The sequence below is a fragment of the Halichoerus grypus genome, chromosome 1 (assembly GCF_964656455.1).
Source record: "Halichoerus grypus chromosome 1, mHalGry1.hap1.1, whole genome shotgun sequence".
Classification (NCBI taxonomy): domain Eukaryota; kingdom Metazoa; phylum Chordata; class Mammalia; order Carnivora; family Phocidae; genus Halichoerus; species Halichoerus grypus.
Genome location: NC_135712.1, coordinates 132,548,769 through 132,567,894, shown reverse-complemented (window position 1 = coordinate 132,567,894; position 19,126 = coordinate 132,548,769). Strand labels below are relative to the sequence as shown.

The following is a 19,126-nucleotide window of genomic DNA, read 5'->3' as shown; positions in this document are numbered from 1 at the left end:
AGAGGTTATACAACAGGATGTAGGCCTTGGAAAGGTCTCAGGATTACACTTTCTATTTACAGCTCAACACAGAAGACATTAGTTCCTTTGATATGGGGCCAGTAATAATAGAGTTAAGAACTATACCTACCTCAACTTTGGATGGAGAAGGAAGTTCAACCCATGCATTTCCATTCCCATGGTGCCTCATTCCTCCCTTAAACAAGGTAAGAAGGATATCTGCTTTGTCTGGTTTTTGTTTCAGCTTTATCTGTTATTACCAAGGGTGTGCAAAAGGCTTTGAAATAATTTCTGATTATGAAGAAAAGCACGTGTACTGTCAAGAACTTGGAAAATTCAGAATTTTGTCAAGAAGTAAAGAAAAGTCCCCTGTGGTTCTCCCACCCATAAATAACCAGTTAAGTTTTATGCATTTCTTTCTTAATTTTTAAAAATGTATGCATACTTATATGTATGCACACACAGGCTCACATGTGTAATTTTCTTTCTGGACATCTCTTCACTCATTGAAACTCTCCTTGGCCCTTAAGATAAGCTTATTTGGCACCTCTTTTATAAAAACTTCTCTGATTTTCCATATCATATATTCTTCTCAGACATATCATGTTTGGTTTGTACTATATTTATTTTTGTTCATAGGTTTATATTTTCCTAAACTAGATAAGTTTATAGACTAGGGGACAGAGGTCATATCTGATTCCTCTTTGAAATCTCACAATACCTGACAAGTATTGAATTAATATTTGATAAATGAACAAATATACAATTCATCTTATAGTTATTTTCAACACCTTTATCACAGTATTATTTCTTTCACATGATTATCATTTTATGACATGCTTTTCTCATTTATGAATTACTTCATATGAATGTGTCTCATTTCACCAATTAGATTGTGAAATTTCCAAAGGCAAGGACCTTTGCTTATGTTTCTTTTATCATATTTATCACATTGTTGAATACAGAGCAGGTATCCTGCAAAACTTTTTTGAGTTTATCCACTAGCCATCAAATGCTGCATATTTATACCCCAAACAGACTGAAAGCAAATCAACTCTAGGTTTAGAAAATGATTGGAATGTATATCCTTAATGTTCCATGGGAATTAAAAGAGGGTTTGTGGTTCATGTGTAACCTTAAATAAGTCACTAAATCTCTTTAAGACTCAGTTTTCTGCTCTATAATGGGGATAACAATGCTTCCTATTTTATAAAATTATTGGAAGATAAAGAACTAAGATAAAGGTAGCTCATGGATGGGGACACGAACCATGAGAGACTATGGACTCTGAGAAACAAACTGAAGGTTCTAGAGGGGAGGGGGATGGGGGGTTGGGTTAGCCTGGTGATGGGTATTAAAAAGGGCATGTACTGAATGGAGCAATGGGTGTTATACACAAACAATGAATCATGGAACACTACATCAAAAATTAATGATGTAATGTATGGTGATTAACATAACATAATAAAATAAAATTAAAAAAGAAAGGTAGCTCAAGGAAAAGATTTAACAAGATGCCAGCCTGTCACCATTGTTTAATAAATATTAGCATTTATAAATAAATAAATAAATAAATAAATAAATAATTGCATTTATTACTTTTGCTACTTTTTAATCAGACTGTTAAAAAAAGAAATTGGCATTCATTAGTATTAAATTGTTTCTTCTTATTAAAGTCAGTATACATTTCTTTTTCCTCCTTTTCCCTGTTTAGGTCCTATTTATACCTTTGCAGTAGCAGAGTAATGACAGCCACTCTCACCAGAGTTCTTAGGGTTACAGAGGCTGCTGTCCCCTCCCCAACACAAATCCTTCTTAAGTGGGGCAAATATTAATTACTGACATTAGAAATAGAAGGCCTTTGAAGTAGACAGAAGTGCATGTGAGGTCAGTCAGCAAGACACAGCTCTTTCTTTTGAGGAAATGTGCGCAAGTGACAAGCGTCATAGAATCATGAATTGTTCTAGTGTGGGACAGGCTCACAGCTTCTGAGCATAAGACTATTTGTCTTAAAACTAGCAAAGCATAAAAAAAACTGGCAAAGCAGCTTGATTAAATGGTACTATATAAAGACATGTGAAAGTTAAATTTCATTAATAATTATTATAAATAATAATAAGAGCAACGCAACACACCCTCAGTCATTTTCCATGAGAAAAAAAAAAAGAAATCAAGAACAAACTATATAAAAACAAAGTAACTTTTGGGTCTGCAAGCACTTTCATTTACTTAATAAGAGCAAAGTAGACAAGGTAATAAATGCAGTATTATAAAGACAAGAGAATGCATACTGACTTTGATAAGAGAAAACGCTCGATTTAATACTAATGAATGCTGACTTCTTTCTTTTTTTTGACAGTCTGAGAAACTCTTGTCTCTGTGCTGCAGTGAAGCTCATTGATTCTGTCTTCAAAGACTTTGAAAAAAATTATAAAAGTCTTTTTTGCCTTGTGGAGAAGACAATGCAGAGGACTATTAGGAAATTTTTACGTCCTTGATTCACGTTCTTTTGAAAAGAGTGTAGTACATGATAGCTCTTGCTTCCCACTCCCTTAACAAATAATTGGCTGACCCTATTTTTCTTTTCTTTAATCTGCTTACCTCTGCAGAGCATTCCAGAATTTGTTTGATAGGAAAGATCCTTTCACTCAAGGGATTTAATTAAAGAAAGAACAAGGCTCACAGTCAGCAGTGCAGGAGCAGGTGATGCATAATATAGCCTCAATATGAGTAAGAGTGCCCAGAAGCCCTCATTGTAGGACTTGGGGGTTCTTCTTACCACTGGCTGAGAGACATGTAGATAAGTCAAGACATGTAGATGATCAACTATTAGGTTTACACTTGAAGCCCAATAGGTGGTCTCATCTCTTGATGTATTTCCCAGGAAACAAGTCATGTGTCTGGAGAGATAAACACACCACTTCTCTGAATGAAGAGATGCTTTTAATCATTTGTCTTATGGCAACTTCTATCTTCGTTCTTGCACAGTGTCTCTCTGGCAGTGATGGTTTCATGGCTCATGATGGAAGATAGAGTTCTTTTCTCATCTCTATTCTCGGCCTTTAGGTGCTCTTGAGTATTTGCCAAACTGACTATCCTTTCTCTAAAGGTGTGGTGCTCAAATTTTGGCATCCAGCAGAATCCTCTAGTGAGCTTTTTCAGAACACACATGTGAAGATCCTTCTCACCCTTGCTGAGTCAGGAGTTGGGAGCATGCATGTGGTTTATGGGGGCAAAAAGGTCCCTAGGTTATTCCTATCTATGCCAAAGACAAAGAACCTCTGTTTTAAACCCTGGCTTATGTCAATGCACAGGCTCAGGAGTTTCAGCTGCGGCTGCATATTAAAATCACCTGTAGTCATGAAAACACTACTGCTGGGTTCTACCTCCAGAGATTCTGATTTAATTGGGAACTGGGCTTTGAGAGTTTAAAAAACTCCCCGGTTGATTCCAGTATTCAGCCAAAGTTGTAGACTTCTCTAGCTACATACCCAGGCTAGGCAAGAGAAGCATTCTGCGTATTCAAAGTGTCATGTTTTATCTGAATACCTACTAGCACTAATTTTTTCTTACTTTTCATTAATAGCTCCCTTGATAGGACTGCTATACTGGGAGTGCTACATGTATGAGTGCTATACATAAAGGATAACATATATTCATTTGTCCATTCATTCAATCATTCACACATTCATTAAGTATATTTTCTATTCTGTGCCATACTCTGTTCTAGGGTTTGCCCTGCTTGTGCTCTCTCTCTCTCTCTGTGTCAAATAAATAAATAAAATCTTAAAAAGAAAAAAAGAAAGAAAGAAACAGCTGGACCCAGTATTTCAAGTTCTCTTCATCAGTTGGCTGCTGGGTTTGTTTATGCCCTTCTATGACCTTCTCTTTCATATCCCAGATGCTCCATTTTTTTTTTTTTTTTTTTTACCAAACTTGTGCTTCCCTGAAAGAATCACATTTTCCCACACTTCTGGGTCTTGTCCCTGTTGTGATCTCTCTTCTTGAATGTCCCTTCCTCTTCTTCTCTAACTAGCTAGCTTCAGTCCATGTTGGCTATCATCTTTTTCAGAGGTCTTCTTGGACTGGGGTAGATGTCTCTCCTTCATTCCCCACAGTTCCTTACATTGGGTAGGACTGGTCAATTAGGAAATCTATTATACAAAGGGAGGAAAATGTATTGTATTTGATGTCAAAATTGAATATGTTAAGTGAACTCTTGGTGGACATTTGTAAAAACAAAGATGATGAGGGTAAGATTATTGTGTGCTTACAGTTTTGTGGCCATGCACATCAGATGAGTTAAGGGCAGTACTAGAGTTCAACCTAAGGGAGCAGAGTCTAATGAGGACCAAAATGTATAGGCTTCTCTCTCAGTTTCTCTGGCCCCTCCTCATTTTAGGGATGTTACATGGAGATAAAACAAGTGCACACAGCTCTAATGAGAGGCTTAAAAAGCAATGATCTAACTGACCCTATCTAATTAAAGAAAGTAGTTTTGGAGGATTCTGTGAGGTGCACAAAGGATGTGTCAAAGAGAAATCTTCTTGGGCGTTAAGTAAATGGTTGAATGGAGCATGTGGACTGGGAAATTTTAGGAATATTGCAAATCTGTTGTCTGTTCTCCCAAAGCTGTTATAACGAGGGTAAATAAATTGGATGTTTATGAATATGCATTGCCTCTTGTTCCAACTGGCCATTGTTAGATGGAAGAAAGCCCAAGGATGGGAAAAGAATAGAGTCCACTGCTTTGATTACATTCTTTACCCCTGCTGATGCTGAGGGTTTAGCCTCTCCCAAGGGGTTAGCTATTTGCTTTTCAAAAGTGCTTTTCATCCTCTATTCTAATTGTTGGTTTATTTCTTCTGCCTTCTACCTTAGATGTAAAGTCCTGGAGAGCTAGGACCATGACCTTAACTTAATCTTGCTTACAGCTACAAGAACTGGCATATAGTTGGTACTCAGAAATATACATTGGTTGATATGTTCCTATTTTTACAGTGTTCATTAAAAGTTTTGCCATTTTGAAATATCTTGAGCAAAGTAAGGAGAGCACTAGGAGAATTCAAAAACCCAAGCTTAGTTTCTTTATCACTATTTCTTAAAACTTTATTTTTAACCTCTAGAGACCAACTTCTAGAGGTCTTTATGATTTATGCCTTGCTATTACTCAGGGACTTTCTGATTTTTTTAGGGAGACTATTCTTAGACTGCTGTTCATTGCCTTGAGGGAGGTCCCTCAGGTTTTTCAAAAGACTAGTGTAGGTGAATTTCTACCCTGGAGAGGAAGTGGATGGTGGTGTAATAGACAAGCTGACATTTCCTTCTTTGAACATATTCATCTGGCTATGTGAGGGGGAAGGGGAGTCCTAACAGTGAGGTGCCTTAAAATAAGAGGAATAATATATAGACCCTGGAGAGTGAAATGATAACTTTGGATTGTAGCACAGTTGGTCCCTTCAGAAATAAGTGAAGACAATTTAATAGATCAAATCGCCCTTAGGCTACTAACCTTGACTGAAGGTATTTGCATATACAGGAAAAGAAGATAACAAAAAGAAGTGGCTGGTCACTGGTTAATGTAGGAAGGGAAGGTCAGAGATAGAGGGACTCTATCTATGCCAACAATCTCTAGAGTAAAAGAAATCCCATATCATGGTAACTAACATGAGCACTTGATACCGAATGCATGTATGTTTCTATTGTGGAAATGGATATTTGGGACTATCATTTGTCTGCTAACAACCAAAGCAAGAATTATATAATTAATTTCCCTACTTTAGTCCCATGTTCACCATGCACTCTTAGCTCTACAAGGAGTTCTCTCTTGGAAGAGAATGTGCTTATCACAACAGAATGGGCATTCTAGGCTGATTGAAAGTACTATACCTTATTGTAAATATAATAATTGGTATCTTGTTTATCCATCATTTTCTTTGTTTAATGTAAGCTTGATTCTCCTGGTGGTCTCTCTACTTTGATATTTACCTTCCTTCACATTCTGGTTTCTATACTCTGTACCAAGAAAGTATTTAATGTGATTATTCATGAAAGTGAACTAAAATATTACTGCAGAAACTAGTACATGATTACCATATATTTACTTCAGATTTTAAGAGTAGATCATCCTGTGCCTTTCAAGAAGTTTGTGTACCTTCTTATGAGTCTCCATATTTTATTTTATTTTTTTTAAAGTACCTTAATTTATTTTTTATAAAAATGGAGAAAACTGCATCTACATATTGGTTGTGGCAGTAATGAATAATAATGTAGATTCTGTTGCTGAGCCTTAAATTCTGCAAATTTGTCAAAGTCAAAATTGATCCTCCTGTATCCATGCTCAATATATGGTACAGCATATTTGTCAATCTTTCTTCACTCATAGTTGAGGAACCTTTTTATTAATTTTAATTATAAAAATAATTAATTTAATTAATTTTAATTTACATGAAACAACAGATATACGAATAAGTTGAGGGAAGTCTTGAAAGGTAAATTTAGTGGAGATTCACAAAAAATTCACATTTCATGCACAAAGAAAGTGCAGTCCTGCCTGTGTCACTGTTTCTTCAGAATCTATACTAGCAGATTTCAATTGTCCCACAGTCAAAAAATTTTAAACACAAATGAAAACTTCAAGTGGTCATTTAGAATGACAGAATTGAAATAATTCAAGTTCTTTTTTATTCATCTTTATAATCACTGTGTTTTCATTCTTTATTTCACATCTATTGTTTTTTTAATTAAAAAATTTTTTAATTTAAATTCAATAATGTGTGATGTATTATTAGTTTCAAAGGTAGAGGTTAGTGATTCATCACTCTTATATAATACCAAGTGCTCATTACATCATGTGCCCTCCTTAATGTCCATCACCCAGTTACCCATCACCCCAGCACCCTCCCCTTCAGTCACCCTCAGTTTGTTTCTTATGATTAGGAGTCTCTTATGGTTTGTCTCCCTCTATGATTTCATCTTGTTTTATTTTTTCCTCTCTTCCCCTATGATTCTCTGTTTTGTTTCTTAAACTCCACATATCATTGAGATGATATGATAATTGTCTTTCTCTGATTAACTTATTTCACTTAGCATAACACCTTCTGGTTCCATTCATGTCATTGCAAATGACAAGATTTCATTTTTTTTGATAGCCAAGTAATATTCCATTGTATATATATATACACCATTTCTTCTTTATCCATTCATCTGTCAATGGACATCTGGGCTCTTTCCATAGTTTGGCTATTGTGGACATTGCTCCTATAAACATTGGGGTGCAGGTGCCCCTTCAGATCACTACATTTGTATCTTTGGGGTAAATACCCAGTAGTGCAGTTGCTGGGTCAGACGGTAGCTCTATTTCAACCATTTGAGGAACCTCCATTCTGTTCTCCAGAGTGGCTGCACCAGCTTGCATTCCCACCAACAGTGTAGGAGGGTTCCCCTTTCTCTGAATCCTCACCAACATCTGTTGTTTTCTGACTTGTTAATTTTAGCCATTCTGACTGGTGTGAGGTGGTATCTTATTGTGGTTTTGATTTGTATTTCCCTCATGCTGAGTGATATGGAGCATTTTTTCATGTGTCTATTGGCCATTTGGATGTGTTCTTTGGAGAAATGTCTCTTCATGTCTTCTGCCCATTTCTTGATTGGATTATTTGTTCTTTGGGTGTTGAGTTTGATAAGTTCTTTATAGATTTTGGATACAGCCCTTTGTCTGATATGTCATCTTCTTCCATTCTGTCGGTTGTCTTTTGGTTTTGTTGACTGTTTCCTTTGCTGTGCAAAAGCTTTTTATCTTGATTAAGTCCCAATAGTTCATTTTTGCCTTTGTCTCCCTTGCCTTTGGAGATGTGTCTAGCAAGAAGTTGCTGTGGGCTGAGGTCACAGAGGTTGCCGCCTGTGTCCTCCTCTAGGATTTTGATGGATTCTTGTCTCACATTTACGTCTTTCATCCATTTTAAATCTATTTTTGTGTGTGGTGTAAGGAAATAGTCCAGTTTCATTCTTCTGCATGTGGCTGTCCAGTTTTCCCAACACCATTTTGAAGAGACTTTTTTTCCATTGGATATTCTTTTCCTGCTTTGTAGAATATTAGTTGACCATAGAGATGAGGGTCCATTTCTGGGTTCTCTATTCTGTTCCATTGATCTATGTGTCTGTTTTTGTGTCAGTACCATACTGTCTTGATGATTATAGGTTTGTAATAGAGCTTGGAAGTACAGAATTGTGATGCCACCAGCTTTGGTTTTCTTTTTCAACATTCCTTTGGCTATTTAGGGTTTTTTCTGGTTCCATACAAATTTTAGGATGATTTGTTCCAGCCCTGTGAAAAAAGTTGATGATATTTTGATAGAGATTGTATTGAATGTGTAGATTGCTCTAGGTAGCATAGACATTTTAGCAATATTTATTTTTCTAATCCATGAGCATGAACATTTTTCCATTTCTTTGTGTCTTCCTCAATATTGTTCATGAGTGTCCTATAGTTTTCTGAGTATAGATCCTTTGCCTCTTTGGTTAGGTTTATTCCTAGGTATCTTATGGTTTGGGGTGCAATTGTAAATGGGATCAACTCCTTAATTTCTCTTTCTTCTGTCTCATTGCTAGTGTGTAGAAATGCATCTGACTTCCGCCTTGATTTTATATCCTGCCACTTTGCTGAAATCCTGTATGAGTTCTAGCAATTTTGGGGTGGAATTTTTTGGGTTTTCCGCATAGAGTATCATGTTGTCTACAGAGAGTGAGAGTTTGACTTCTTTTTTGCTGATTCAGATGCCTTTTATTTCTTTTTGTTGTCTGATTGCTGAGGCTAGGACTTCAAGTACTATGTTGAAGAGCAGTGGTGATTGTGGACATCTCTGCCATGTTCCTGACCTCAGGGGAAAAGCCCTTAGTTTTTCCCTATTGAGAATGATATTTGCTTTGGGCTTTTCGTAGATGGCTTTTATGATATTGAGGTATGTACCCTCTATCCCTACACTCTGAAGAGTTTTAATCAAGAAAGGATGCTGTATTTTGTCAAATGTTTTTTCTGCATCTATTGACAGGATCAAATGGTTCTTGTCCTTTCTTTTATTTATGTAGTGTATCACATTTATTTGTAGATGTTGAACCAACCTTGCATTCCAGGAATAAATCCCACTTAGTCATGGTAAATAATCTTTTTAATGTACAGTTGGATCCTATTGGCTAGTATCTTGGTGAGAATTTTTGCATCCATGTTCATCAGGGATATTGGTCTGTAATTCTCTTTTTTGGTGGGGTCTTTGTTTGGTTTTGGGATCAAGGTAATGCTGGCCTCATAAAAAGAGTTTGGAAATTTTCCTTCCATTTTAATTTTTTGAAACAGCTTCATAAGAATAGGTATTAATTCTTTAAATGTTTGGTAGAATTCCCCTGGGGAGCCATCTGGCCCTGGACTCTTAGAGTTTGTTGGGAGATTTTTGATTACTGCTTCAATTTCCTTGCTGGTTATGGGTCTGTTCAGGTTTTCTATTTCTTCTTGGTTCAGTTTTGGTAGTTTATACATCTCTAAGAATGCATTCATTTCTTCCAGATTGTCTAATTTGTTGACATATAGTTGCTCATTATTTGTTCTTATAATTGTTTGTATTTCTTCAGTGTTGGTGATGATCTCTTTCATTCATGATTTTATTTATTTGGGTCCTTTCTCTTTTCTTTTTGATAAATCTGGCCAGGGTTTCTATTTCATTGATTTCTGCTTTAATCTTTATTAATTCTTTTCTCCTGCTGGGTTTAGGTTTTATTTGCTGTTCTTTCTACAGCTGCTTTAGGGATAAGTTTAGGTTGTGTATTTGAGATCTTTCTTGTTTCTTTCTTTTTTTTTTTTTAAAGATTTTATTTATTTATTTGAGAGAGAGAGAATGAGAGAGAGCACATGAGAGGGGGGAGGGTCAGAGGGAGAAGCAGACTCCCTGCCAAGCAGGGAGCCCGATGCGGGACTCGATCCAGGGACTCCAGGATCATGACCTGAGCAGAAGGCAGTTGCTTAACCAACTGAGCCACCCAGGCGCCCCCGAGATCTTTCTTGTTTCTTGAGAAAGGCTTGTATTGCTATATACTTCCCTCTTAGGACTGCCTTTGCTGAATCCCAAAGGTTTTGAACAGTTGTGTTTTCATTTTCATTTGTTTCCATGCATTTTTTAAATTCTTCTTTAATTTCCTGGTTGACCCATTCATTCTTTAATAGGATACTCTTTAGCCTCCATTTATCTGAGTTCTTTCCAAATTTCCTCTTGTGATTGAGTTCCAGTTTCAAAACATTGTGGTCTGAAAATATGCAGGGAATGATCCCAATCTTTTGGTACCAGTTGAGACCTGATTTGTGACCCTGGATGTGATCTATTCTGGAGAATGTTCCATGTGCACTTGAGAAGAATGTGTATTCTGTTGCTTTAGGGTGGAATGTTCTGAATATATCTGTGAAGTCCATCTGGTCCAGTGTATCATTCAAAGCCCTTGTTTCCTTGATGATCTTCTGCTTAGATGATCTGTGCATTGCAGTGAGTGGGTTGTTAAAGTCCTCTGCTATTATTGTATTATTTTCGATGTGTTTCTTTAATTTTATTAATTGGCTTATATAATTCGCTGCTCCGATGTTAGGGGCATAAATATTTATAATTGTTAGATCTTCTTGTTGGATAGATCCTTTAATTATGATAGACTGTCCTTCCTCATCTCTTATTATAGCCTTTGGTTTAAAATCTAATTTGTCTTATATAAGGATTGCCACTCCAGCTTTCTTTTGATGTCCATTAGCATGATAAATAGTTTTCCATCCCCTCACTTTCAATCTGGAGGTGTCTTTGGGTCTAAAATGAATCTCTTGCAGATAGCATATCAATGGGTCTTGCTTTTTTATCCAATCTGATACTCTGTGTCTTTTGATTGGGGCATTTAGCCCATTTACATTCAGAGTAACTATTGAAAGATATGAATTTAGTGCCATTTTATTACCTTTAAAGTCACTGTTTCTGTATATTGTCTCTGTTCCTTTCTGGTCTGTGTTACTTTTGGGCTCTCTTTTCACTTAAAGGATTCCTTTTAATATTTCTTGTAGGGCTGGTTTGGTGATCACAAATTGTTTTAGTTTCTGTTTATCCTGGGAGCTTTTTATCAGTCCTATTTTCAATGACACACTAGCTGGATAAAGTATTCTTGGCTGCATATTTTTCTCATTTAGCACCTTGAATTTATCATGCCAGTCCTTTCTGGCCTGCCAGGTCTCTGTGAATAGGTTTGCTGCCAACCCCATGTTTTCTACCCTTGTAGGTTACAGACCTCTTTTCCTCAGCTGCTTTCAGGATTTTCTCTTTGTCTCTGAGATTTGCAAGTTTCACTATTATATGTTGGATGTTGACCTATTTTTATTGATTTTGAGAGGGGTTCTCTGTGCCTCTGGACTTGAATGCCTGTTTCCTCCCCCAGATTAGGGAAGTTCTCCACTACAGTTTTCTCCAATATACCTTCTGCACCTCCCTTTCCTCTTCTTCTGGAATCCCAATTATTCTAATATTGTTTTTGCTTTATGGTATCATTTTTCTCTAGAATTTTCCCCTCATGATTCAGTAATTGTTTATTTCTCTTTTTCTCAGCTTCTTTATTCTCCAGCATTTTGTCTTCTATTTCACTAATTCTCTCTTTTACCTCATTTATCCGAGCAGTTAGAGCCTCCATTTTTGATTGCACCTCATTAATAGTCTTTTTGATTTCTACTTGGTTAGATTTTAGTTCTTTTATTTCTCCAGAAAGGGATTCTCTAGGGTCTTCTATGCTTTATTCAAGCCCAGCTGGTATCTTTATAACTGTTATTCTGAAACTCTAGTTCCAATCTTACTCATGTCCATACTGATTAGGTCCCTGGCAGTTAGTACTCCCTCTTGTTTTCTTTTTTGAGGTGAGTTTTTCTGTCTTGTCATTCTGTCCAGAGAAGAATAGATGAACAAGAGAAAAAAAATACTAAAATGGCAACAACAATCTCAGAAAAATATACAGTAAACAAATCAGAAGAGACCCAAAACCGAAAAAAAAATTTTAAAAAGAAAAAAATATATATACACAAAATAAAATTAAATACATTGAAAAGATAGAATGTAACTGTAAACGTGAAAATAAAAAAGATTCTAACAACAACAAAAAAGATGAAGAAGAAAAAAGAGAGAGAATATGATCAGACCAGAGGCATACACTAGATTCTGCATGTATTTTGGTCTGTTTGTTAGAAGAAATTGCATACCATGGGGCGCCTGGGTGACTCAGTCATTAAGCGTCTGTCTTTGGCTCAGGTCATGATCCCAGGGTCCTGGGATCAAGCCCTGCATCAGGCTCTCTGCTCGGAGGGAAGCCTGCTTCTCCATCCCCACTCCCCCTACTTGTGTTCCCTCTCTCGCTGTCTCTCTCTCTGTCAAATAGATAAAAAAAAATCTTAAAAAAAAAAAGAAACTGCATCCCAAAATTGTAAAGAAAGAAAAACTATTTTGTGTGTTTGTGTGTGTATATATATATATATATATATATATATAAAATACAAAAATAAAATTAAATACAACAAAAGGATAGAATGTAACTGTAAAATGAAAACTAAAAATGTTTTTAAAAAGGAGTTGTAAAATAAGAAATTGGTTGAAAAAGGAAAGAAAAAAATTAAAATTGAAAGACTAAAGAACCGTGGGGGGGAAAAACCTGAATTCTATATACTATTTACCTGTAGCACTGGAGTTCTGCAGTTCTCTATGATTGGTAAACTTGGTCTTAGCCGAATGTTCTTGCTGATCTTCTGGGGGAGGGGCCTGTTTGCTGATTCTCAAGTGTCTTTGCCCCGGGTGGAATTGCACCACCATTGCCAGGGGTCCTGGCTAAGTAAGTGGCTCCAGATTACTCTTTGTGGCTTTTGTTCCCTGAAGGCTTTTTTTTTTTTTTAAGATTTTATTTATTTATTTATTTGAGAGAAAGAGAGAGAGAGAGAGAAACAGCATGAGAGGGGAGAGGGTCAGAGGGAGAAGCAGGCTCCCCGCCGAGCTGGGAGCCCGATGTGGGACTCGATCCCAGGACTCCGAATCATGACCCGAGACGAAGGCAGTCGCTTAACAAACTGAGCCACCCAGGCACCCTCCCTGAAGGCTTTTCACACAGTGTTAGAGCATGAGAATGAAAATGGCAGCCTCCCAAGTGGGGGCCCCACTCCTCAGTGCACCCTCAGGGAAAAGCAGTCATTCACTCCTGTCTCCCTGGTCTCCATCTGCACTCCGTGTTCACCCAGCCTGTGACTGAGTGTTTCTATCTCAGGCACACGACCCCATTTTGAGTCTCCAAATGCTGCAGACTCCTGTGGTATGGTTGCTTCTCCCAGGGAAGAAGCGGGGGTCTCACCTCAGTTCTTCTGCTCTCTGAGCCCCTGCTTGGAGAGCAGTTGCAGTCACCCAGCCGTGCCATGGTTTATGGTATTTGGCAACCCAGAGCAGAGAGCCCACTCCTGGGCTTACTGATTGCAGCTGGCTTCCCTGCTCTGATGCCTGGGAGCTATGCAACACTTAGGCACTCCTGGTCTTCCTGTGACCCCAGGGCTCCTGAGACCACACCGTCCCACCTAGGACTCCACTCCACTTCAACACCTGAACACCTTTCAGGCCTGGACGTCCCTCACTGGAGCAGACTTCTAAAAGTTCTGATTTTGTGCTCTGCTGCTATATCACTTTCCAGTGCTGACTTATGGCAGCTCCCTCCCCCCATGGTTTATCTTCTGATATATCACCTTGGATTCACTTCTCTGCACCTCCTACCTTGCAGAAAATGGTCGCTTTTTTTTTTTAAGATTTTATTTATTTATTTGATATAGAGAGACAGACAGTGACAGAGATAGTGAGAAAGAGCACAAGCAGGGGGAGAGGCAAAGAGAGAGGGAGAAACAGGCTCCCTGTGGAGCAGGGAACCGGATGTGGGGCTCGATCCCAGGACACTGGGATCATGACCTGAGCTGAAGGCAGACGCTTAACAACTGAGCCACACAGGCACCCTAAGTGGTCGCTTTTCTATTGTAGAGTTGCAGCTATTCTTTTCTTCGACCTCTCGTTGAGTTCACAAGTGTTCAGAATGATTTGATAGCTATCTAGCTGAATTCCTGGGACCAGATGAAACTAAGGTCTCCTACTCCTCTGCCACCTTGGACTATTGGGGCAGGTTTCCATATTTTAAAATGTTAAGGACTTCAATTATGTCTCCTAGTAGCTCTTATGTATTTGTTATTTATTATGTTAATTAGTTATGTATGTATTATTTCATCTGATCCTCACACCAACCAAGTAATGTAGCTGGAACTGATTTCTATTTTTACATGAGGTTCTAAGAAGGTGTTCTTATTTATTCAAAATCATGGGTTGATGTACTGGATAAGTAGAAATTGAAAGCAAATTTCTGTATCTAAGACCAATAAAATGTCCACATGTCAAATGATGTATCAGATTGGGGAAAGGCATAGAAATTTCTCCACATCAGTCTTGATGAAGGATCCCACTGAATATTCTCTGTGGTCACAGTTCTAACCTTTGAAGAATCATAACCTCATTACATTATACAAAACAGAGGTTGCTGGCTTAATTTTATTTGGCTCACTTCCCAGTTACTCTCTTAAATATTTACATAACAAGGAGAAATCACTATTTAAACTTAGTATTTTTGAGAGGGAAGACCCTGGTAAAGGAAATCTTAGGTTTCTGCTGGCCTTTTGTGTTGCCAAGAAAATAGATTGGCCATTTGATATATTTAACACATGATCAGTTTGGGATTCATCCAAAATAAAGTAGATTTGGCAGTAAATTTAGAAATAATAGCCAGAGAGAACTGAATATACTAATAAATGGTAAGAAAAACTGGTAGATTTCAGGGACATTTCAACAGGGAGTAGGAAATGAGAAGTAGGAGAGAAGAGCGGTATTGAGAAATTGGCTGGGGAGCACCTGGGTGGCTCAGTCAGTTGAGTGTCCAACTCTTGATTTCAGCTCAGGTCATGATCTCAGAGTCCTGAAATAAAGCTCCGCATCTGGCTCCCCACTCAGTGGGAAGTCTGCTTGGGATTCTCTCTCTCCCTCTCCTTCTGCCCCTCCCCCTGCCCCCTACTCTCTCTCTCTCTAAAATAAATAAATCTTAAAAAAAAAAAAATTGGCTGGCATCTGGGACATAAACTGGAACACAGCAGAGGGTAAACAGTCTGTAGTGGCAGAGTCAACAAAAGAACTTTAGGGAAATTTGTCTCATAATTTTAACTTTTTTTTTTTGGCATTACTGTGATGCTTAAATGCGTCCTTTTCTGCCTTCTCTGTAAACCTTCAGTAAAGTCAGCTCTGCATACGAATGCTCTTTTTGAGATGTTTGTCTATAGGAATCAAGAGAAGAGGCCAAGTTCAAGTTTGGCTCAATGCAGTGTTGGAAGAAGGTGAGGATCAAGGTGAAATTATTAATAAATTGAATAATTTATCTGTAGCAGAATCAGATAATTGGAGACCAAGTGACCAGGCTCCCAGTCGATTTGCAGGAATCTTAAAGAGAGTATTAGATTTCCTAGTGTTATGGCACAGGGTTTAAGCTAATCTTCATTTTAAGGGGCAGGGTGACCCTAGCTGGCATATGATTACTTAAAAAAAAAAAAATCCTCCTAATGATTGGCTTATTTTCCCCATAATCTTATTTGATTCACATTTTATTATATTCTGGCCAAAACCTGTACATTAAAAATTTTATTAAGTTAGGACATAAAGGATTGATTTGTTCAGGGTTATTGTCCATTATGCAGTAAAGCCAATAGGAGGAAATGATTGATTTAATAAATGAAGCCCAGAGACTTTCTCAGAAGTAGTTCATGTTAGTTTAGACACTTATTGTCAATATAGTAGGCAGTTTGGAATTTCTTTTAAAGATGGAAAATATTAGATAAATTACATATTCTTCCTTGAAAACTGAAGCTAGTACATATTTTAATATTGGTCATGATGACTCCTATTTAAAGAACAGAAGCAGAAGTAGACATGTATGAAAATAAACCAAGAATTGACTAAGTTTGCTTCTGAGAATTATCAAATCCATGTGATGGTAGTAATAGCTACCATAATTAAACATTTACTAAATGCTAGGGGCAGGGCTAAAAATTTTATCATATATATCATTTAATTTTCAAAACTCCATAAAGACAAGTATTATTATTCTTATTATATAAATGAAGAAACAAAGGTTCAGAGAGGTTAATAAGTTGCCCAAGGCCACATAGGTAGAAAATATTACAATTTGAGCTTGCATTCAGGTCTATTTTATTTCCAAACCTGTATATACTACCTAGTGTGTCCTGGTTGGACCATAATTCAGGTGGACTGTTTTAACAAAACTATATCACTTGGCCTATATCAAAGGAGTTATTGCAAGCTGCTGACTTTCACAATTTGGAATATACATCAATTTAGGAAATAAAATTGCCCCCAATGACTTAGCCTTAAGAGAGCTAAGTGATCTTTTTTTTTTTTTTGGTTGTTGTTTAATCTCCATATTTTATTTTATTTTACATATTTTATTTTATTTTATTATTTTAAATTCAATTATTTAAATTCATATAGTACATCATTTGTTTTAGATGTAGTGTTCAATGATTCATCAGTTGTGTGTAACACCCAGTGCTCATCACATCACGTCTTTTTTGGGAGAGCTGCTCATCTTATAAATAAATTGATTTCCTCCTACCTCTCATGTTCTGTAGAGCCTAAATTATATACCACTACTCCAAGTGGTATATAATGCATATTCCTAGAAATCTTGTCAGATTAGGTAATCATCTGGCCACCTCATATTCTAAACCCCTCCTAATCTTTCTTCTAGCTTGTTTATTCACCATGGTTTCCCATTTCTTGTTCTCTAAACTTTTCTTATTAATCATCAAATAAGTCTTGAAAGAGTATTACATGTACTTGGGGTGATAATAAAGAAGTATAGAACTTTTGAGGTGGATTCAAAAATTTGAGTAGAACAAGAAAAAATAAATGAAGAAGATAAGAAGGGACAGGATAGGATGGAGAATAGAGGGAATGATTCAACAGTGGTGCCTGACATAGAGTGGGGACTTAACAGATTTTTCTTGAATGAATGAATGAATGAATGAACGAGTAGTTAAGTGAATCGATAGATGGATGAGTGGGTGAAAGAGTGAATGGATGAAATGTGAATAAATGAATTAATGGATGGATGGAATAAGTTGACTTGAAAAAGATAAGTTTGGAAAGATGGGTACAACAAAATCCTATCTTGTGCCTCTATGGACTGGGTCCTTTTATGGAGTATCCGCTAAAAAAAAAAAAAAACAAAAAAACAAAAACTGGCAATGGTTCCAATTGCCTGAACATGGCATGAAATGACAGATTCTGGCTCAGGCCTTTCCGTATTATTTAGGTTTGAACAAGTCAGAAGACACCTGAGGCCTAGATGGTGGAATAAACAGACTCTTCAGTGTTGGATACCAAGCAGGAAAGGTTATAGAGATAAGCAAATGAAATTCATTTTCAGTTTGATATAGAAAACCTGGGTGTTTAACTAAATCCTAAATATCACATAAATTCTGGTATTAAAGAAAAACAGTGCTGATTAGAAAAAAGAAAGATGTTTACACAAAAGCACTGATGACACCACATGAGAGAATGGGGCAAGGATAGATAAACAGCTTAGCAAGGAGAAAGCTATGTCTTTGGAGCCAAAAATACAGAACAATGCCAAGCTGAGTCTTGCCTCTGCCATACCAGCTCTTTGCATCTCCATCAGTAACAGAAGATTATCCCCCAGGGTGCACTGCCAATCTCCTGGGCCCAGAGAAGTATGCAGAGTTTTTCTTTCTCTTTTTTCCTTTCCTTGCTTCTAAAAGACTGCTGCACCAGTTTTAGAATGCATACTGCTTTTAGCCAGACCTGTGCAGATTTTTGAAATATGGTTCTTTTTTATGTCATTGTCTGACTTTGGACAACCATTGTTAATTTAAATATTGATTAAATACCATATGTTGTAATGAAAAGAGATTTTTATGACCCTTGGCAAGTTACCGAGCCTTGGTTTTCCAACCTTTAGAATGAGGGTGGTGGGGCAAACTCATAATTTTCCTTGAAGGATTATATCAGGTAATCTTTGTGAAAGTTTTTCTAGACTTACTGTGACCCTTTTTATGAAATTCTGTAGTCCCAGAATACTATACTTATGTTAAATCCTGTATATTGGAGGCTGGGCTTATCAAATAGAGTTGCCCACTATTTCACTATGTAGATGAAGACAGCAGATCATTTGCCAGAAAATGTTCTTTGTTTCAAGAAGAATGTAGTGTTTCTTCTCAGATATGTAGTTATAAGGACAGTAGGTCTTTGTTGTAACAGTTAAAAGGCTGGAGTGGGTCACAAGTTCTAAAATCGTGGAAACTCTATGAGCCAAGGCTCAAGGCCAAGACCATTTCTTTTATGATAACTTATGGAATGGATTGAGAGGAACTTTACTGAAGAATTTGGTAGAACAAAATACACAATGGGAAGAGGGAATCTGAAATGAAACCTAATTTTAGAGCTAAGACTTTGAGAGGTTGAGATTGGCATATGTGTGGCCAGCTATTAACCTGGAGTTATTAGAGATGGCTCAGAGTTTAGGACATACAGTCCTTCCTCATAGCAGGAGTGAGGGGGTGGCAGCCAGAGTATGTCTGTCCTTTTCATGGTCTCTTGGAAAATTTAGAGGTGGAACAGACATTAAAAATAAGCAAAAATTGTTCTCTGGTAATGTGGCATTTGAAGCCCAGATACTTCCCTCAGATATTAAAAAGAGAAGATTGAAAAAAAAAAAGAATCAAGTCTGAATCTGATGAGGCCTCTAGATCTATGGGAAACTTAGAAAGTAAAAAAGCGTACAGGAAAGATAAAGGCATAAGAACGTGTTATATGACAACATGGGTAATGACCAGTAAAATGCAGATAGGGAGGAACTCTGCCAGATAAACAACCTGGTTTATATAATAAATAAATTGCAGGGAGAGTGAGAGCATGAAAAAGAGAGATTGAAAGAGACTGAATGAAGGACATAGCAACCTATGTCCTGTCATAAG

At 37.1% G+C, this 19,126-nt stretch overlaps 1 long non-coding RNA gene across 2 annotated transcripts in view; it reads left to right on the top strand.

Moving 5' to 3' along the window:
• The window catches only part of LOC144381844 (uncharacterized), a 290,946-nt gene that overhangs the window by 126,090 nt on the left and 145,730 nt on the right, over positions 1 to 19,126 (top strand). For both annotated transcript variants that reach the window (XR_013447804.1, XR_013447803.1), the window contains exon 2: positions 63 to 206. This is a non-coding gene — a long non-coding RNA (uncharacterized LOC144381844). The remainder of the gene's footprint in view (positions 1 to 62; positions 207 to 19,126) is intronic.